This window comes from Giraffa tippelskirchi, chromosome 3 (assembly GCF_054371585.1).
Source record: "Giraffa tippelskirchi isolate mGirTip1 chromosome 3, T2T-mGirTip1v1.2.pri, whole genome shotgun sequence".
Classification (NCBI taxonomy): domain Eukaryota; kingdom Metazoa; phylum Chordata; class Mammalia; order Artiodactyla; family Giraffidae; genus Giraffa; species Giraffa tippelskirchi.
The window spans coordinates 133,018,413-133,041,165 of NC_137277.1; the positions used below are offsets into that span (position 1 = coordinate 133,018,413).

Genomic DNA, 22,753 nt, shown 5'->3' on the forward strand with positions numbered 1-22,753 from the left:
CAAATCTGATGGACTGACTTACCTAAATTTCTAACCAGGTCAGAAGTAAATAAATATAAAAATAGAAGGGGGGTCAGAACGCAGGAGTTAAGCACAGTGATGGGAATGAGAAGAGATGGTTGAAAGCCCAACAGATAAACAGACACGATAAAAAGCAAACACACATAAAGAAAATGAACCGGCAATGCCTAGAACGCCAGTGCCAGTACAGGGGTCAAGTCACACGTCACAAGGCCCCAAGTTAACAGCACGATACCAAGTGCTCATCACCACAACACTGTGACAGCAAAATTACATGGCTGTTGGTGTGACCCGTGCACCAACAAAGAAAGTGATTCACGTTTTCTATCTGAGTCAGAAATTCAGGGGAACAGCAAAAAGGGAGTATTCATTTACGAGATTAACAGTTGGACACACTGCTTTAAGCTTAGAGATACTTCGCCCAAAAAGGTGTTTGGAAGACAAAAGTCTTCCTATTATTTAAACCTATTATTTAAAACCTATTATTTAAAAACTAGTACACCATCTAAAAATAAGTATGCCCTATGGTTCCCAGTTTCTGGGACACCCAGAAATTAAAATCAAATTCAGAAGGGGGTTAGTCCCTACAAAAAGTATCCACCCAGTCTCAGTCACCTGGGGTTAATTTCTCTGGCGTAGACGGTACCGCTCCTGACCTGGACAAATAAGCTCTGCTGGCTGCTGTGCTATGCAGAGGGCGTCCACTGCGGATCCAGTTCAGGATGAGGGGCCTCATGTTCTAAAATGTTTCAGTATCTTCTAACTAAATCAATCCACACTGAACTCTACAAGTCACTTAAATTCCCATTTTCTTTAGGCTTTTCAGCTAAGCAGACATTTGTTAGAATAGAGGCTCTTTTCCTAGGGCTTTAACTAAGGCAAACACATGTGTGAGAATGAGTATTTTTAGCTATGCAAGCTTGTGCTATTACATCAATTTAAAATTTTTCACACATCAAGACAACATCTGTTACATAGAAAATGTTCTCAGAGAAGGATCAGTTCTCCCTGAACCCAAAGAAATAATTAATTCTATCTCCAGACACCACTGCAAAGCTGTCATTCTGAGGGTCACTTCTCTCACGTGACAGCTTAGGATAAGCTGTCAGATAAGCTCAGATAAGCTTATTGGCACCTTCAGTTCCTCTAATGTTTTAAAAATCACCCGAGTTCCACTCCCCCTTTTACAGAATTGGGACAAGACATTTAAAAATTACACATGAAGTTTCTACAGTGTGACAGTGTACTTTTCATCCACCTCTCAGTCACTCCTGGTAACCCAATTAGCAGGCACAGGGAAATGAAAATAGCAGTAGAATAGCATGCCCCAAAGAACTGTAGATACAAAAGAGATTTTAAAACACAGGAGAGATGAGACCTTTTGAGATAGTTGTTCTCCAGTATCCATCTGCCAGGGAGGCCGGAATCTAAACCACCAAGCTGTTCCTCTCTTCACTCCTGAGGCAGACTCTGACCCGTGGAAAGCCAATGGGGAGAAAATGCCTCATTTCTACACAAAGACAACCAACTCTGTCTCCCTACGTGAGGGTCACCCTGTAGAAGCTGATATTGCTAATAGGCTCTCACTTTCACCCACTCCCTGTTACTGAAATTCTCCTCCAAGGGAATGAGAAATGTGGCAGCCTAGTAACTGGAGTATAATTAGTACTCCCAAGAGGGGGCTGCACGGAGCCACGATAACAAGCTCAAAGGCAGGTGCTTTTCATAAATCCCCAAGTTTCTTGTCTTGATCTGTCACCGCTCTAAGCCACTGCTGATGGCCCCATATGCCAGGCACACTCCTGTGTAATTGTGAATACACCATTCTCTGTGATCCTGCCCGACTCTGTCCTGCCCTGGGCTGCACAGCCATGCATGTGCCTAACCCTGTAATGATCTGTGTGCAGATTTGTTCTGTCTCTGTCCCTGGGGCAGAGACCAGCTGGTACTTCTCTGGTATTCCTAACACCCACAACGGAGCCTGGGCCAACAGACAGTAGGGCAATCAAATATTTAACTCTGGCAGTCCACAGGAGAGAAGTCAAAACTTCTGAACGAATGCAAACCATCCTTCGTGTATCTTTTTCAGCTTTCATGACTTCTAAAAATGCATAAGGTTTCATTAGATAATAAAGTCAAACTAAGTTATAAAAATGTCTGAGGAAGAAAGTAAGGTAAATACAACCCTGAAAAGTAAAAGTGTTAAGTCGCTCAGTTGTGCCCGACTGTTTGCGACCCCCATGGACTGCAGCCCACCAGGCTCCTCTGTCCATGGGATTTTTCAGGCAAGGATACTGCAGTAGTTTGCCATTTCCTTCTCCAGGGGATCTTGACCCAGGGATCGAACCCAGGTCTCTTGCACTACAGGTAGGTTCTTTACCTACTGAGCTACCAGGGAAGCCCCCTAAATACAACCCTAAATGTTTTTTAACCTTCCTGATTTCCCCCACCAGTCAGAAATTATCTTTATTCTTTTTTTCTGATAAAGCATAAACCTATTTAAAAATTAAAGTCAAAGTATAACCCCCAAAATAAGACTATTCACAATGATATATGAGATATATACATGCATTTCTAGACTTCAGTGTATATACAAACCTATCAATATATACACATATGCACAAAAGCCATTCTGCCCACTACCAATATTTAGCATTTTTCTGTATCAGTCTAATCCATTTTAAAGACTATTATTACACTGCTCACATCTATAATATTTGATCAATCACTTATGGATAGCTCAATTATTTCAAATCTTTCACCCTCATAACACCACTGCAGTCATGAGTTTAAAGTGGCAACAGTGAATGCATACTTATGTCTATACATAACCGTGTGCTGGGCCCTGTGTTTGGGGCCCTTGTCGAATCCTCCTGACAACCCCAAGAGAGAAGCACCATCATGACTCCACATTAAAGATGGAAAATCTTAACACATCCAGACAGAAGTGCCTAAAGTCACACAACTAATAAATAAGCAGGATGAAGGAAGAGTTCAGGTCTATGTCTGTCTGACTCAAGATCCTAGGATCCAAGTCTTGATGATAAACGACCACACAAAACAGCAACTCACATAAACTGGCCACTGAGCACCTCTGCTCAGACCTTTCTGTGCATCATTTTATTTAATTCTTGTAACAGATGCTTACTTACTTAATTTCTTAAACACAGAGCCATCAGTATCTCTTATGACTATAGACACAGAAATCTCAATAAAATATTAGCAAATCAAAGCTAGCAACATATAAAAAACTATCACTATGGCCAAGTAGGATTTAGCCCAAGAATGCAATATTGGTTTAATATATAGAACTTAATTAATTTATTAATACATCATATTAACAGACTAAAAGACAGAAACACATCCTCAACAGATGCACTAAAAAATATTTGCAATACTGGGGGGGGCGGGGGGGAGACCTTTCATGCTAAAAATACCACAAACAGGGACTGGAAGGGAACTCCCTTGACCTGATGAAGACCAGCTACAAAATACAAAAAGCACACTATTAAATCTTATTTAACAGGGACAGATATATGCTTTCTCTCTAAGATCAGGAACACGACAAGAAGCCTGCTCTCACCACTTCTATTCAACAGTATACTCAAGGTTCTAGCCAGGACAATTAGTATAGAAAAAACATCTGGATTAGATAAGAAGAAATAAAATTATCTCTCTTCACAGATGACATAATCTGCATTTATAAAGTTCTAAGGAATTCACTAAAAAACTAGTAGGACGAGTAAGTTATTTCAGAGAGACTGCAGGATTAAAACCAATACAGAAAAACTCATTGTATTTTTATACATCAGCAGTGAACAATCCAAAAATGAAATTAAGAAAGTAATTAACAATAGCATCAAGAAAAATAAAATACTTAGGAGTAATTTTAACTAAAAGAATGTTTGCATGTTTGCTGAAAACTATGTTAAAATGTTATTGAGAGAAATTAAAGACCTACTAAATGGAAAGACATTTCATGTTCATGGATCAGAAGACTATGGCACAGAACTAATTCAGATTATACAGTAAAAAGAAATGTATGAACATTTTTTGAGAAACACAAGAAGGCCTTAAACCACCTTCCCTACAGATGGTTCCAAAATGAAAGGATCTACCTGTCCCCTTGTCAAAAAGCCCTGGGATGGTCTCAGCGACAATTTTCTCAGGGTCACGGAAGAAATACATCATTTACAAAGTAAAGAAAAAAAGCTAAATTAGGTATCTGCTTCCCCCAAGAATCATCAACTTTTAAATTCTTCCTAAACTCTCTGTGGTGTCCCTGTGACTTGGAAGTTCAAGTTCAGGGCATAGGGTCACCTGAGAAGTGATCTGGTCTCAGTATTCCCTTTGTTGGATGCCTGGGAGCAACAGTCTCCTCTCTCTGGGGGGGGGGGGGGTCGGGAGGGGTGTTACTGTATAGAACACTTCCTCAGATCGCTAAGAGCACAACACATGCAGCTTCCTTCCCTCATCTCTTCAGCATCTATTTACCAAGTACACCTCTGTGCTGGGTACTCTGCAGGGAACTGGGAGGAAGGTAGAAAGGTGTGGCTTTTATCCTGCAGCTCACGGTCCAGCGTGGGAAACAGACACACACAACTCACAGCAGTCATGACTCGGTGTGATCCAAGGCACACACAGGATGTGCCAAGTGAATACAGAAAAGAGGCACGTAGAATAGAGACAAGTAAACTCAGAAAGGATCCACTGTGCCCTTCCACCTACATGCCAACATGACTCACTCCACTGCTTGGGTCTGACAGCAGAGGACTTAACATGAACTGGGACTGTGAAATGCTCTAAATGGGCACACAACCTACACAGTGCAGGCACGTGGTAGACAGCCCCGCTGAGAAAGCACATAGGCAGAGAGAATACATTCCAAAGACTCCTGTGGACAAATGTAGGAGGGGCAAGGGACTTCTGACAGGGACAGTGAACAAACTAGCCAGGGGCCAAGGCACATAGATGGGTCCAGGAGCCCCACAGTTCTGGGACTATCCCTATCCTGGGCACCAGGGAACAGAGGACTGAAGGCAAAGTCTCCCAAGTCATGTCCATAAGTTTGAGTTATTCAAGTTGGCATCTCTTGACCTGTTTGGATGCCCAACTTAAACTAACCATGTTAATACAAAGCCTTCCCCAAAGAAAAGAACCCACAGCAACATAGCAATAGCAGGTATAGAAGATCAATCTTGAAGAAGAGTATCTCCCTACACACCTCAAAAAGACTATAAACTTCTCCTTGGAACCAATCCAAAGGGAGGGCACAAAGAGATGGCTACTTTATCATCCTGAATATCAAGGCGCTCTTGGGGGAGCAGTAGGGAAGACCGGGATGGACCAGCCTTTCTGCAGGAAAAGCTGGCCACGGAGCTCAGGGAAAACTTAAACTGTCTCTGTATTAACACGGACTGGTGAGCCCCATGAACTCTGGCCAGATGGAAGACCTGGCTTTACATTCTATCAAGGGCTCTGGACACATCCAGGGTAAGAAAACGCAGGAGGAGCCACCCCAGGGGGTACCTCTCCCTCTCATGCTCCCATTGCCCATGAGGGTCCTGGAGCGGGGACCTGGGACCACCCTGCTGCTCTTCCACCAGCCACCCAACCCAAGGCCAATCAGCCGGAGGAGGAAAGGGGACACAGGAGGCTTAACTCACTGGTCACCTAAGCCACGCTCTCTCTTCCAGATGCCACAGATGCTCTGGGGTAGAAGACAATCCTCATACAACTTGGAATCCATCCTGCTTTAGCCCCTACACACAGTCTGGTAGAAAATTAAAGTCAATTCACTACTGACTCATATTCACCAGGCATGAATTTTTAACGCCTTTCAAGGCTTTTCTTCTAGGAAACAAGATTATCAAAAGGATTATCAAAGGATTACCCTAAATCCTATGAAACACAGATCAGTCAAGCTCAAGACAGTTCGAAAAGAGATTCTAAGAAAGAATTAACCACCATAGCAAACAAAAATCCATGTTTTTTAAAGAATTTGGCGCTCTTTCCTAGAAAATATCTCTGAGTAAATGTTCAAGAGTTTGAGTCTGTTACATTTTCTGCAATTATTATGTCTTCTTTCTCTAGTGCAATATTCATTCCAATCTGAATTCCTATCTTACCATTTGGAAAGTTAAAAGTCACATTATAGTTAGTTGATGGTTTTCTGTAGTTTTTGTAAGAATACAGCCTTTGAATAACTATAACACACACAGACTTAAAACCAATTTACTGCTGCTAAGACCCTAGTATCTTTTATTGAACTTATTCTCATAGCTACTTGGGAATTCACAATGCTGTAATTATTTACATAATTACAAAGCGGTCGAAATGCTGCGGTGACTGCCTGTCCTAGCTGCACTCAAACCCAATTCACATTTCTGTACAAAGAAATCCAAGTAAACTAAAGGTACCAAACTAAAACTTTAGGATTAAAAAAGAGGATCTTTTGATTGTTTTCTTTTCCAATTTCATTTTTATAAAAATCAAATGTATACACTTACTCAGCCCTTGAACCTGGCTATAAGAAGAGCTCATGAAGCCCACTCCAACTATTTTACTATTTTTTCTGTCTTGCTCAATCAATTCTCTCAACTCCCAAGATTAGTGAGTAGATCTGTTTTCATCTGGGCATCTGTGCCAGAGGTGGCTGTGTGCAGAGGTGGTACACTCATGCGTGCAGTTGGGTGACGGCAGAGTCTAGACTAGCCTCTGTGCACGTCCACCAGGAGGATGGGCCAGGGAGAGCCTTCCGACCTCATAGTCAACAATTTCAGGCTGGATAAAGGTCTGGCATTTCTAGCACAGCATAAACCAGCTAGTGTGTGGTCACAATGAGAAAACTGAACAGTAACTGGAGTTCAATCTTCCCCGTGTGACTCTAGCTTTGGGAGGCAGCATGCAGAGGTAAAATGCACAGATTTCAGCGAGTTCTTCTCCAGACTTCAAAACCTGGCACCGTTTCTTAGTTTGGACAAGTTACTAAACTTCTCTGAGCCTGTCTTGTCATCTGTAGAATAAGTATCACTCACATACCCGTGACCTGTGTATTCAGAAGATGTTCACATGTCCCTGAACCGGATGCTGACAATTTAGAGACTGAAGCACTTCCACTCTCAGAGCTGACAGCCAGCAACACAGCGAGACTTCAGAGGCCCAGGGAAGGGACCCTGAGAAGTCTCCGCACAGTTGCGTCTGGAAACTGAGCAGATGTTAATTAAGCTAGGTGACAAGGAGCGTGGACTCCAGTGGGATCCACGTGTGTGAAGCCCCTGGGCCAGGACAACCCAAGCGGCAGTCAGAACTGATCCCGAGATAGCACAGGCACATAGACTGCCGAAATGATCCCGAGATAGCACAGGCACATGCTGCTGCTAAGTTGCTTCAGTCGTGTCCGACTCTGTGCGACCCCATAAACGGCAGCCCACCAGGCTCCCCCATCCCTGGGATTCTCCAGGCAAGAACACTGGAGTGGGATGCCATTGCCTTCTCTGACAGGCACACAGACTGCCATAATTACTAATCATAATCACCCTAGTTGTCTACATGGTAATAAGTTATAGTGGGGCATTTAACTAGGTACTTACTTCTCACAAATCCACCAGCAATGCTGGAGACTGCGGTTCGTTCGATCCCTGGGTCAGGAAGATCCCTTGGAGAAGGGAATGGTAACCCACTCCAGTATTCTTGCCTGGAGAATCCCATGGACAGAGGAGCCTGGCAGGCTACAGTCCATGGGGTAGCAAACAGTTGGACACAACTGAGCAACTTTTCACTTCACTTCTCACAAAAGTGCTCAAAAACTAACTACAGTAAAGACGTTTATTTTCAGTGAACATATGTGGGCATGTTTACTATTTCATAGGAAAAGGGGGACGTTTTAAGCATCGTGAACTGCTGTGAACAAAGTCTGCATACTGATGACTGAAAATCGGACTTTCAGGAAGTGGCAACTAATCTTTCAACACCTCAGATAATCTCTGAATGTCATAGTGACAAAAATCCCAATGGATTGTTTCACTGATTCAACATTCTTTTCTCCTTTTGACTACATAACTTATGTTACCTTTGAACTTGGCCTAAAGGGGTATTGTGCTAAATTAATGTCAGAACCCAAACCCCACAAATATCAGACCTACACCTTGCATTCATCTGGAAATGTCATTTTAATTATCACTGTACCAACTCTGACCCAATTCTTCTTGACAACCACGACACAGGAACAAAAGCAAGTCAGCTGGAAAAATCTAGAGCCAAATTTGGAAGAGGTTCCCGACCAGAACATCTTCTCATATTAAAGTGACTGCACCCAGAGCTGTCTGCCTCTCATGCAATAATCCTTCAAATCCTCCATCCCTGATTTAATGACTGCATTCTCAAGAACCCAAGAGAAGCAAATATCACATTCCAATATAAAAAGACAGAAAAATAAGATGCCAACTGAAAAGAAACACCTACATTTTAATAAATTATAATCCTCTAATACCAGCCCCATCCCTACTCCAAGATACAAACCCACTTGGAATTCACACACAAATAGAATTCTAAGTTCTAGTGTCTAAAACTACAGCCATTTCCCCACCCTCAAATCTGCTCACTCCCCAAGTGCCCTGCTTTGGCCGGTCCCAGCACCACTCAGTCAGGAGCCATCTCCCCCCACATCATCCTGAAATGTGGCCAGAGAGCTCCCCACCGGCTCTCACCTTCACCACCACTCCCACCACACTGAGGCTGTCCTCATTCAGGTCTGCCTCACCTCTTAACTGGATTTCTGCTATTAAAATAGTGTCCAAACCAGTCTCTTTGCCTCCAATCTTTTTTTAAAAAATAACAATAGATGCTTCAAATACACAGAACATTAACCATTAAGAACACCTAATCTCACCACCTAGACAGCTTTGTGGTGCAGTGGTAAAGAATCTGCCTGCCGAAGCAGGAGACGTGGATTCAACCCCTCAGTTAGGAAGAGACTCTGAAGGAGAAAATGGTAACCCACTCCAGTATTTTTGCTTGGAAAATTCCATGGACAGAGGAGCCTGGAGCTTGGTGGGCTACAGTCCTTGGGGTTGCAAAGAGTCGGACTCGACTGAGCACGCATGCAGAGTAAAAGAAGAGGTAAGATTCTGTCAATACAATGAACTCCACCACCTAGACAAACTCTGCAACCTCTTTCAAAAGAACAAAATCAACAAATGTACAAACATGGTTAAATAACTGAAATATTAGAAGAAAACAAAATGAGATTAAAAAGCTTCTCTACCCAACTCCCTTACTACTTTCCAGTATTTTAGTTTTGTTTTGTTTTGGCCATGGAGGCTTATGGAATCCTAGTTCCCCCAAACCCAGGCCCCCTGCAGTGGAAATACAGAGTCCTAACCACTGGAACATTAGGGAATTCCTGGATTGGGGTTTTAATGAAGCTTCTGTTTTGGAATAGGATCCAAGTTACAGAAAAGTTGTGAAGACAGTATAGAGGGTCCCCTATTCCCCACATCCTGTCTCCCTGTTGTTAACATAAACAATGTTATGTTTGTTTACCAAAAAACAGTCTGGTGCATTTGTTATAATTAACGAACCAGTATTAATACATCATTATTAACTCAAAGTCCACGAGCAGGTTTTCTCAGAGTTCCCTACTTTCCCCACCATCCTTTCTCTGTCCCAGGACCCTATCCAGGACACCACATGACATTTAATCACCACCACACTCCTCTGGGTTGTGACATTTCTCAGACTTCCTTGTTCTAGACAAGCTTGACAGTTCAAGGAGTGCTGGTTGGGTAGTTTACACAAAGTCCCTCAATTTGGGTTTGCTTGAAGTTTCCAAGTGTAGATAGAGCTTATGGGTTGAGAAGGAAGATGCTCATAGAGGTAAAATGCCATTCTCCTCTCATCTTATCCAGAGTACATGTGGTCGACAAGTCCGCTGATGCTGACCTCAGTCACCTGGCTGAGGTGGTGTGTGTCAGGTTTCTCCTCTGGAAGGGCACTGTTTCCCCTTCCCACACCGTGCCCTGTGGAAGGCAACACTGTGCACAGCACACACAAAGCCAGTAGTCACGCTCCCCTCCTCTGGAGGGATGGCCATAGAAATGATTTACATGCATTCTGCATGGAGACTTGCTTATAGACTTATTTTAATATTTTAACTCTTTTCCTTGTTTATATACTTAGTCAGTCATTGATATGCATCAGTGCAGCCTCATCAACACTTGTGCTCTGGATTATAATCCAGCACCACTTCATGGCTCAAACTGTTCTTGCTCTAGTCCGTGGCACTCTTTAGCTGCCGCCTGTGACCGCTGATAAACCATCACTTTTGTTTGTCAGCGCATGTTCTTACTATCTGGCGCTACAGGACACCCAGGCTTATTGCATACACTCTCTGTTCCAGCCCTAGGCTCTGCAAACCCCACGGAGCCTGGTGGTGGTAGAAACAAAGACAGGGGCACAGAGTGGCAGCTTCTTTTTCAGATACCTTATTCTACATCTGATTCTGTATCCTGTTTCTCTGGAGGGAATTTTCACATCTAAACAAAAACATTAACTACATAATTTCAAAACCTAAATCCAACTTTCCCCTCCCATTAGATTGTGTCCCCATAACAGGTTTATGTGTGCTCAGTCACTAAGGCATGTCCAGCTCTTTGCAATGCCATGGACTGCAGCCCACCAGGCTCCTCTGTCCATGGGATTTTCCAGGCAAGAACACTGGAGTGGGCTGCCATTTCCTCCCCCAGGGGATCTTCCCAACCCAGGAACCCAACCTGAAATCTCTTGCGTCTCCTACATTAGCAGGCAGACTCTCCACCACTGCACCCCAATAACACACAAGACAGTATTTACAGGCCATGCCAACTGGTTACGTGCATCACCTCATTCACCCCTCACAGTGGCACAGGAATCACTAACCTCCCCAACTTGGAACACGAGGAAACCTGGGCTCATAGACCAGCCTCCTGCCCAGGCCCCCCCTACACACACACACACACTCAGACAAAGGGATTCTGAAGTCCACACACCTACTCACACTTGTCCACTCATGATTCAGTCACCTAGGCCCCAAACCTACTTACAGGACAGGTGACATTTTTGGATAATTTAACCAGTCTGCACCAAACTGAGAACTTTAAGGAAAAACTTGCAAATTTCTCAGAGGTAAATTTATTTCACTTAAAAGGCCAGCATTTATTCTAAATTACATCATTTTAATTTTCTTTTTTTGTAACTGGTGTTAGTGTCCCTTGTTTTCTGAAAAGACAATGGAGCTGTTTGGCTGTTGTTATGTTACATGTGGTAACATTCAAGTTGGTCACCCTGCCTCAGTCTCTCTGCCCAGTTTTTTAAAGTTGAAATCTGAGATATAAACAGCCTACAACAAAAGCCTCAGCTTCTTAGCATGGCCTAGAAAGCCCTTGCCATCTTCCCCTGCACTTTCCCCTCCAAGAATACCACACTGCTTTCAAAAACAAACTCACCACGTCCGTACGATGATTTCCAATCCCAGAACACCCCACTCACCCCCCACCCATCCATCACTGAAGGAACAATTGATTTGGGACAGCATATTTTCAAAGTGTCTAAAACACTATTTGTCTAAACAGGCTAATGCCTATTTTAATAATATCTCTTTGAATGCTTCCAGTTTTTAATTATTCCCTAAGGCATCTATATTAAAAATGGCACAATTTCAGAATCAAAAAAACAAACTAAAGTCAGGATTTTATCACAACAGCTGGGTGACACTTGCTGGCAGGAAGGTAGGTCTAAGATGGCCAAGTCCAGGGCCGCCAGCCCATCTAGAGAACTCAAACCTCTCGTCCCCCCACCTACTCCTCATGGGGCTGCTGGGAAAATCTGAAAATAAAAACAAACAAAAGACATTTGGGAAAATGCTTTGAAAATACTAAAATACACACCACCATAGTAGAAAATGGTTGGCATTATATTTTGCAGACTGTTGTGGGCTCCTTATTGAACATGGGCTGACAGAGGAAGATTCAAATATGCCCTTGCTACAATAAACAGCATTTAACTGTTGTTTCCTACTGCATCTGCAGCTCCCTAGGGTAAAAGGTACCAGTGCTTTTAAAGCCTGCATTTCAGATAACAGTGACTACGGAGGTGGGTCATTTGAGAGGAATTATCAAATGAGAGAATAGTCTTTATTTTAAACTCAGAGCCATAAGGTTTTCTCCATAGTCTTGAACATAAAATGATCAACTAGATAATTATATTTCCCTGTTGTTTTAAAAAAAAATATAAAATACAACATAAAACAAATGCTACTTCTAAGTAACACACTTCCAAATTCTCAAATGACGGGTTCTAAAAGAGGTCACTTCAAAACATGAATTATTTAGCTCTCTTGCCCGGGTATTGATTTCCTACAGCAACTTAACCTGATTACAGAATACTGTAATAAGGAAGGAAATAAAAATGAGCACTAGCAGTATATGCTGTCAATTCTCAATTTTAAAATATAATTAACAAGCATAATCCAGCATTCCAGTATGACTATTTTCAGCAAACTCAACCAAACTAAGTTTCAGAAGACAGATACACACTTTCACCATCCACAACAAAAGAACACAGAGCAGATGAGCCACATGCACGCCAGCTTCCCCACAGGGAGACAAATGAACACTTGTTACTGTGCACAATTTACTCAGTGTAATACCTGCTTCAGCTGAAGGGTTTGGAAACATTGAGACAACAAATTAAAAGCCTGCCAGGAAACCCATCCCACAGGAAAGCAAGACATGATACAGGTGACTCACATCACGATCACAGCATTCTTCTTCCAACACAAACCTTGTTCACATGGAGCTCTTTCACATCCTCTCAATGTTCCCACAATCTGGGCAAAACCTCCGTGGAAAGACCGAAGGCTAATCAATTAAGACCTGTGATATACAATACCTCTTTTATAGTTTTCCAGTTCCATTTTTACATTTTAAAAATGCAAATCTTTAACAAGGAAAAATTTTTACACAATGACTCTCAAGACAGATGCAACCCCCCCCAGCCCACTACTCTGATTTATATCTGCTTTTTTCTACCTTCTGTTGAGAAACCATAGAGATTTCCAACCAGTAGATTCCTTTCAAGACAGCCTATACTTACTAACAAATGTCTTGTAATTGCAAAAGAATTTACTTTCATGAGCCGCTTACTGTGAATACAAGAGACACGGAAAAAGTTAAAAGCATATAAATAAACAGAGGCTGATGAAAACACAGCTAATCTCAGCTTCCTATGCCCAATTCCTCTCTCCTAGTCCTTGAGGGTCAACATTAACATTAACAGAGTTGCAAGTTTCATAATCTTTCCCTACCTCAATGCAAACAGTCATAACTATTATTTGCCTGTTTCACCCATGATCTTTAGTTATCAAAGCAATGATAAAATACCTTAAATATCTTTTTCTGAGTTAAACAGCAGTAATTACAAACACTTTCCAGAATATATTAGAACAGCCTACCTTTCCCAGTGGTCATGACTGTCAGTGATGGAGGCACAAGTAAAAACACTGCTCTGAAAGCTACACCTGCTCACAGCCACTGAAGCCTCAGCAAACTCTCCACCCACAGGCTTCTCCAGTGCGATCCAAGAACCAAGGACAGCGGCCGCCCTATTCCAAAATAAAAGTCTACCCTATAAAGAACGTGACTTGTTTAAGGGGCAGGGGCCTTCTCTATCTGATGTTACTCATGTCAGAGAACCTTCTTTAAAACTGGTGTGGAAAAAAATTTTAACCAACTACTCGATCAACCCCCACCCCATGGAAAAAGAGAATTTCTTAACATAAAGTTTAAATAAGAATAAAGTACAAAGGCTATCTTATTTCCACATGGAGGATGATAAAGTAAGCTGTCACCTGCAGCTTGAGCTACTGAAGCTGGCATCAGAAACGTCTCTTCCAGGCTGTTCTAGGGGGTGGTCTCCCTGGGCAGCACAGCAAGCTTGCCAGTCTTGCGATATATCATCCCCGCAGCCGTGACTATGGAAACACTTTCCTAAGACACTGAACCAGAATCCCAAGCCTTGTAATATGCGGAATCTAATAAACAAGCAGGGGGAGCCCATTATCAGCACTAGATCCACTTATTCACAATCACTGTTTTAAAATACTACACAATAATGGTTTAGCTTCTTAATAAAGAAAAGACCACCAATTCACCTTTAAATTAATGCTTTGTCCTAGCTACACTGGACAACAATTCAGAGCTTACCTAACAATTCACCATTGAGTCTATCTGCTTTCACACTTGTATTTCTCATTTCCAACAACTTAGAAATAATATCTAACATTTTTCAAATAACAAATTATTTTAGTAAAACAAAAGAAGGCAGGCTGCATTTTACAGCAAAGTTATACCCTAGATACATTCATGGGTAAGGGTCAATAATTTTATGATTATTATCTAGTTTATAGGTTGTCAGCAAATAAGTACTTTTCTTCAGCTACAGATTTATTATAGAATTTTCATAGATTTAACCAGCATGATAGTTTCATTCTTTCCTCATAAACATGTTAGCTTTCCTCAAGAATCTCAAAAGCATGCACATTTTTAACCAAATTAACATCTATGGGCCTCATTTCAATCAACTCCAATTAAAGATCATTAAGTGGCTGCAGATAAAGGACAATGACTAGTCTATAATTACTGGCTTTTTCATGCTGAAAGTGCAATTCTACCATGAGCATATGCACATCTGCATGATTTAAAAATGTACATAGAAAATAATTTGCTTTTTGAAACCCACAGAAGGAAAAACTGTAATTTTTGCTTCAAGGGGTTTGCTAATTACATGGAGATGGATAAAAAGAAACATCTACAAAACAACGTATTTTTAACTCTCATATTCCTGCCACTCAAAACTCAAAGGCCTTCAGGTAACCTAGCAACAAAAAAGAATCACACAAAGATGAAGTATTCCATTACAGCCAGGCCACTCACCCTCAACTGCTGCTCAGATGCTTTTTCACTGCTGTTTTCGTCACAAGTCTAATACTTGTGAAAAATGAAGTCTTTGGCATTTATATAATCAATAACACACCTTAAAACATTATTTTGAACATGTCAAGAAAATTACAACCCAGGACAAAACCCATTTCTTCCCTGAGTGTATTGCTATTATATTAACAGTTCCTTTCAACTTAGCTCAAATCCAGAGCTTTTATTTCTTACTTAAAGGAGCTTTATTGTTCACAAGCAACAACAACAAAAAAATAGATAAATTACAATTCATCCAAATTAAAACCTCAGATGCCAAGAAAGTGAAAGACAACCAAAAATTGGAAAAAGAATATTTGTAAATCAAGTATCTAGTAAGAGTCTTATTATCTAGTATATGAAAAGAACTTTTATAGCTCAACAATAAAAACACAAATAAACCAATTTAGAAATGGGCAAAGGACTTGAATAGAGCTTTTCCAAATAAGATCGTTTGTAGAAACAACCAACAAGTACATGAAAATACACTCAACATCATTAGTCATGAGGGAAATGCAAATCAAAATAATGAGACACCACTTCACACCCACTACAATGACTAATTTTTTTAAAAAAGAAAGAAAACAGTATATTTTTTGTTTTGCTGGAAAGGATGTAGAGAAAATGGAACCCTCACACATCGCTGGTGGAAATATAAAATGGGGAAACCGTGATGGGAAACAGTTTGACAGTTCTTCAATAGGAGGAATAATTCTGCGAACACAGAAATGCCTCAGGATCCAGCAATTCTACTTCTAGGTATGTACTCAAAAGGATTGAAAACACATGCTCAACAAAAATTTGTAAACTATTCACAATACCAGAAAGGAAGAAACCATCCAAATGTCTGCTGAACACAATAAACAGAATGTGGTCCAGCCAAGCAATGGAAGAGAGGTACTGATGCACTCCACAACATGCACAAACTCTGAAAACATTCTGTCAAGTGAAATAAGCTACACAGAAATCAACACATATTGTATGGTTCCATCTACCTGAAATGTCCAAAAAAGACAAATTTATAAAGTAGATTAGTGATTGCTGGATGTGGAGATGGAGGGGTAGTTAGGGAGATAAGGAGGTGACAGATAAAGACCTAACAAGATCTCTTTTTTGCAGCAACAAAAATGTTCTGACACCGACTATGGTGATGGTTGTACATATCTGTAAATACATTGAATACAACTGAATTAAATACTTTAAGTGAGTGATTGTACGGAATGTGAATTATACCTCAAAATACCATTTTTTAGAAGGGGATTACTGTGAAAGAAAATGTGCATTAAATTTTAAACATGTACAAAGCTATGGTTTTTCCAGTAGTAATGTACAGATGCAAGAGTTGGATCATAAAGAAGGCTGAGCACCGAAGAATTGATGTTTTTGAAGTAGGGTGATGGAGAAGACTCTTGAGAGTCCCTTGGACTGCAAGGAAGATCAAATTAGTCAATCCTAAAGGAAATCAACCCTGAATATTCATTGGAAGGACTGATGCTGAAGCTGAAGACCCAATATTTTGGCCACCTGATGCGAACAGCTGACTCATTGGAAATGACCCTAATGCTGGGAAAGACTGAAAGCAGGAGAAGGGGGCAAGAGAGGATGAGATGGTTGGATGGTATCACCGACTCAAACGACATGAGTTTGAGCAAACTCCAGGAGATGGTTCAGGACAGGGAAGCCTGGAGTGCTGCAGTCCATGGGGCTGCAAAGAGTCAGACACGACTTAGCAACTGAACATCAACAACAACTCCAAAATAATCCAATACTCTACAAGAAACAGAAGTATGACAGTTATTCTCAAACAATGTTCTTTATAATTAAGAAAAAATGAATATATCCAGGAAATGGAGCAAGAGAGGAGAAACCTATCACTTTGAGCACCAGCCCCATCCCAGGCGCTGTACTGGGAGATGTGACTTCTGGTCTCACTTACTCTGCACAATGAAGGAGCAAGCTGGCTCCCAGGGGGTGAAGCAACGTGCTCTCAGTCACACAGCTGAGCTGGAAAGAGTGAGAAGTGGTGAACTAAGAGGAGATAGCAGAGTCCTGTAGGGACTCTGCAGGGAACCGCAGGTGGCCCAAGGGGGTGGCCAGACTGAGATGAGGTTGCTGGGCTAGACAGAGTGTGGCTGCAGCAGACTGGGAAGGATTTGGGTTATCTTGAGAGCAATGAATTGAAATAGTAAAAAGATTAAAAAAAGAAAAAAGCAAGCAGGGAGGGCAGGAGGCAGAATCTGCCTGCAACACAGAAGTGTTCTGAAAGACTCAACTAACCCCTTTATGGGACTGAAACCCACCCTCTCCAGCTACCATCACCACAGAACTAACATGGCATTATTAATGTCTTTTCCTTTCTCTTGAAACAGAGTAACCAATTATAACTGTTTTCCTCTGTTCTTAGAAGCTGATGGTATCAATGGGTTGGGTACTTTCAGGAGATTAATACTTGCAAAATTCCTAAAAAAGAATATACCTAATCTGGAACTGATGCTTACTTTCTATTTTAATGTTTCTACTAAAATATACTCAATTTAAAGGGCCATGCTCACATCTCGAATCTGACTTGAATGACATAATGTATTCTAGCTCTTCTTCATACAGCCCATTATTTCTGACAGATGGGAGATAAAACAAGACAAGCCGTATGCTGACAACTGGTGAAGTTGGCTGGTGGCCACATGGGGGTCCATTACTCTCATCTATCTACTTTAATGTTTTCCAAACAAAGAAATGAAAAGGGAAGGGTGGTCAGAAGACCTCTTGCTCAGCAGCACCCACCCCACCGTGTGTCCATAGAGTTTGGCTACAAATCGTGTCCACCTCCAAGAAAGTGCAGGTCTGATCTGCTCAGACTTTGGAAAAGTGAATACTTCACAAACGGGCATCAGAGTGACAGTGCAGGTAATATTTAAATGTTTTTTAACGCTGTCCTGGGTGAAGGAAACAGTAATCTTCTGGCCTCAGTCTCTTCCACCACAAAACAGTTTTCATCAAGAGAAAAAGGTTCATTCTCCTTTTGGCAATGTCCTACAACAAACAGAACAGACTTGGGGCTGGGGGTGGGCAGGAAGAAGGCAGAAGGACAGTGAGCAGGTGGTTTTAGATGGGATCAGAGTGCTGGAGATGGTGAGAAGTGTCAAAACCCGCATGAACCACTGATGACACACACAGGCAGGGAGGAAGATGAGGCCTTTGGGACAACAGGGAAATTCTGATTTACATGCCTGGACAGACAGTGGAAGACGTACAGAGAAGATCTAGGACAAGGTTGTGTTTAGGTGTTTGGGGTTTTGTCTTTGAACAAGAGGAAGAATATGAATCTGGATTTAGATACATGTCTCCAATACAAGAAGAAATGTCAGACAGGCAGCTCCTTCACATTGATTAGTAACACTAAGACAAGGTGTGGGCAAGAGACACATTATCTGGCTAGTCAATGAAGTTCTAGTCATACATAATTACCACCCAAAGGATAGCACTGCCTGAGAAAGCAACAGGCCTAAGATGAAGCTTTCAGAATTTAAGTCGCAGACATCAAACAAAGGAAGGACATCTAGAAAGAACAGCCCAACAACAGTAACAAATCAGAATGAGGTGAGGCCAGAGGAGCCAAGGAGGAAGGATGCTTCAAGAGGAGGCAAGGTGAGTGACTCGGTAGGGTGCAGACTGGGAAACATCAGCAGGGGGGAGCAGCATAGAGGTCACCCGGCTGCCTCAGTGACATGACGGAACCACGAGACTAAGGGGTCAAGGAGTGATTACAAGGTGAAGAGACTGAGACACAGAATACAGATGTTAAAAGAAAAACAACCCACAGGCCCCAAACACAGGCACTTACACCAGGCCCCAACACCCGAGTGGAGCGTCCACCTCCCCTAGACTGCAGTGTCCTGCGGTGGGTCAGGAATTTCCCGGCCTGCACCAATGAGCTCATCTGTCTCATAGGCGTCCTCCAGTCCCCAAAGGAAGATGAGGTCACTGCCACACAGCCCCATCCCATCCCCCACTTAAGTCTGAAATAATCTTTTCTGTTCATGACCTCCTTGTCTTGCCTTTAAAAATCTTTCCCTTTCACGCTCACCAGATGGGATGCCGCCCAACGCAAGACTCATTCAATAAAGCCAATTAGATTGTTAAAATTTACTCAGCTGAATTTTGGTTTTTTTTAACACAAACCACTCAGGAGAAGTGCTGTACAGGGGAGGAGAGAGGCAAAGCAATGAGAAAAACTAGATGGAGATATATGTGTGCTTGGTTTTACTGAAAGACACTCAAAATAGGCCAGACAAGTTGGGGGAGGAGAGTTGGTGGAGAACAAATGTGGGCCAACCTCTTTCATGAAGTTAGATGCAAAATTCCTCAACAACGTAATGACAAACCGAACACAACACTGTACAGAAAGAATCGTACACTATGACCAAGTGGGATTTATTTCCAAGTATGAGAGAATAGTTTACCCTTAAAAAAAAAAAAAATCAAGCAATGTAACTCACAATATCATCAGGCTCAACAGAAGCCAAAGAAGCATTTTGGGGGGAAAAAAGCCCCAACAACCCTAAAAGGCATCCAGATTAGAAAATAAAAAACAATCTCTACTCATAGATTAAATGATCTTGTAAACAGAAAATCCTAAGGAAGCCACTGGAGGGGAAAATCAAGCGAATAAACAAGTTGAACAAGACTGCCAAACACAAGATCAAATATAAAATTCTACTGTATTTCTATATACTGACACTAACCAATCCAAAAATAAAATGAAGAAAACAATCCCACTTATAATACCACCAAAAAATAAAATACTTAGGAACAGAAGGAAACACTCAGGAATAAATTTAACAAAATCAGTGCAAGACTTGTACACTGAAAACTACAAAACACTGCTGAAATAATTTCAAGACCTAAATAAACTGAAAGGTATCTTATGTTAATGGATTAGAAGGCTGAATGCTGTTAAGATGACAATATTCCTTAAAATGGTCTACAGGTCCAACACAGTCCCTATCAGAATCCTACAATCCAAATGGAAATACAAGGAACCCAAAAGAGTCAAAACAATCTTGAAAAGACCACAGCTGAAAAACTCAAACCTCAACCCAAATGTCCTTCAACTGATGAGTGGATAAACAAAACACGGTATAATTATAGAAAGAAATATTATTCAGCCATAAAAAGAAACGAAATACTGATGTATGTGTGTGTGTATATATATATATATATATATACACACACACACATATGCCAGGCAAACGGACCTTGAAAACATTATGTTAAGTGAAAGAAGCCATACACCATATGATTCCATTTATACAAAATGTCCAAAACAGGCAAATCTGCAGAGACAGAAGGTAGGCTGTCAGGGACCGGAAGGAAAGGGAAATAGTTAGTGCTAATGAGCACAAGGTTTCCTGGGGCTAATGACAATATTCTGGGATTAGATAGTGGTGATAAGTGTAAGATTTTCTGAATATATGAAAAACCATTTTTAAAAGGTGAATTCTTTTAGTATGAATTATATCTTAATATTTAAAATAGGCTGATGATTCAGAAAAAATTCTAACAGCTAGTTGTGATAAAAACTCAGATAAACAGGAATCAATGAGCACTATCAAAAACCTACAGTTAACATCAAACTTAGTCATGAAAAACCTAGGACAGGGAACCAGGCAAGGAGCTCCATTCTCACCATTCTTTAAGCTTCCAGCCAGTGCACTTAGGCAAGAAAAGGAAAAGAAAAGAATACACATCTGAAAGAGACAAAACTGTTCCTGCTTATAGATGACAGTGAGTAAACATGTTACTGATCTCCCAAAATTACTGATGACAGACTAAATTATTTGGGTTAGGAATTCTAATGCCTTTATACATATGTCTTTACATTATTCTATTCTGGCTCTAACAATTAAAACCGTAAGAATACGAATCAACAGGTATCTCTCGTTTTACTGTACTTTGCAGACACTGCATTGTTTTTTCCTCCCTTCCCTCCTTCCTTCTTCCTTCTTTTTTTCACTTGAAGGGTTTGTGGCAAACTTGCAACATGCAAATCTACTGAAGCTATTTTCCCAAACAGCACTTGCTCACTTCGTGTCTCTCTGCCACTTTTCCACTACTAGTACTATTTGATATGGTCATCTGTGATCAGTGATCATTGAAGTTACTATCTTAAAACGATTATGACTCACTGAATAGTCAAGGTGATGGTTAGTATCCTTTTTTAGCAATAAAGTATCTTTTTAATTAAGGTGCATGCATTTCCTTTTTTTCAGATATAATGCTATCACGCACTAAAAACAACCAGTTTGGTGTAAATATAACTTTTGTTAAGTACGGGGAAATGAAAAACTTCACACGATCCATTTTATTAAAATATTTGCTTTATTTTAGTGGTCGGGAACCAAACCCACAGTATCTCTAAAGTATGCCTCTACAGTAAAAAGCTGAACACGTCTCTAACAAATTTTGAGTTAAGGCCTTCTTACAAACTGTCTTTTTTAATATAGATGCATAACAGAACTGTTTTCACCCTCAACCCTACCTCTACACCACATACATACACACACATGGACATACACACACACCCACCTTCCACAAAAATAAGGAAACTGGGGGCAATATTCTTACCAAGACAATTAGATTAAAACATTGCTGAGAGGTACCCAAAGCCACAGGATTCTGGATTAAATCATATTGTCATGTTCATTAAAACTCATAGACTAGGGACTTCACTGGCAATCCAGGGGTTAAGACTCTGTGCTTCCAATGCAAGAGGCATGGGTTCAATCCCTGGTGGGAGAACTAAGATCCCACATGCCGTGTGCAGTGAGGCCAAAAATAAATAAATAAAAATAAATTAAAAGAAAAAAATCATAGAATATTCAAAGTATACATGAATCAATTCACCATGCTGTATGCCTTAAACTTATATAGTCCTTAAACAGTGTATGTCAATTATTTCTCAATAAAACTGAGGAAAAAATACTCATAGTGTGTGTGTGTGTATACGTGTGTGTGTGTGTGTGTGTATGTATTAATATATGTATGTATAGCTATAGATATACATACGGAGAAACCTGGTGAGGGGAGCTACAGTCTATAGGGTTGGAAAGAATTGAACACAACTGAGCACTACCTTCAATGGCACCCCACTCCAGTACTCTTGCCTGGAAAATCCCGTGGACGGAGGAGCCTGGTAGGCTGTAGTCCATGGGGTCGCTAAGAGTCAGACATGACTGAGCGACTTCACTTTCACTTTTCCTGTTCGTGCACTGGGGAAGGAAATGGCAACCCACTCCAGTGTTCTTGCCTGGAGAATCCCAGGGATGGCGGAGCCCGGTGGGCTGCCGTCTATGGGGTCGCACAGAGTCGGACACGACTGAAGCGACTTAGCAGCAGCAGCAGAGCACTACCTTGACTTGACAGATATAAAATCTTCCAGGCAGGCCTCCAATGTGGATGTGGTCTTTGTCCCCAGTGTCAGCATTATAATGAGATGCTGTCTCATATACAATAAAGTCAGGAAGCACAAACTCGGTTTTCTGCCACACGTTCTACCTTCTTGCCCAGTACTTTCTATCTTGGTGCCAGCAAGTTTTAAACTAGAAAACCACACAAACTACACAGACACACACAAAATAGAAATTATGCCATGGTTAAATATAAATTATACAATTACAGGAAAATTAATTAGAAAAGAAAAATAACTTTGTTGGTGGTAGCTAAATCAT

The 22,753-nt window shown here is 41.2% G+C and overlaps 1 protein-coding gene across 50 annotated transcripts in view; it reads right to left on the reverse strand.

Moving 5' to 3' along the window:
• The window catches only part of CLASP1 (cytoplasmic linker associated protein 1), a 274,282-nt gene that overhangs the window by 121,891 nt on the left and 129,638 nt on the right, over nucleotides 1–22,753 (reverse strand). The gene's annotated exons all lie outside the window — the stretch shown is intronic.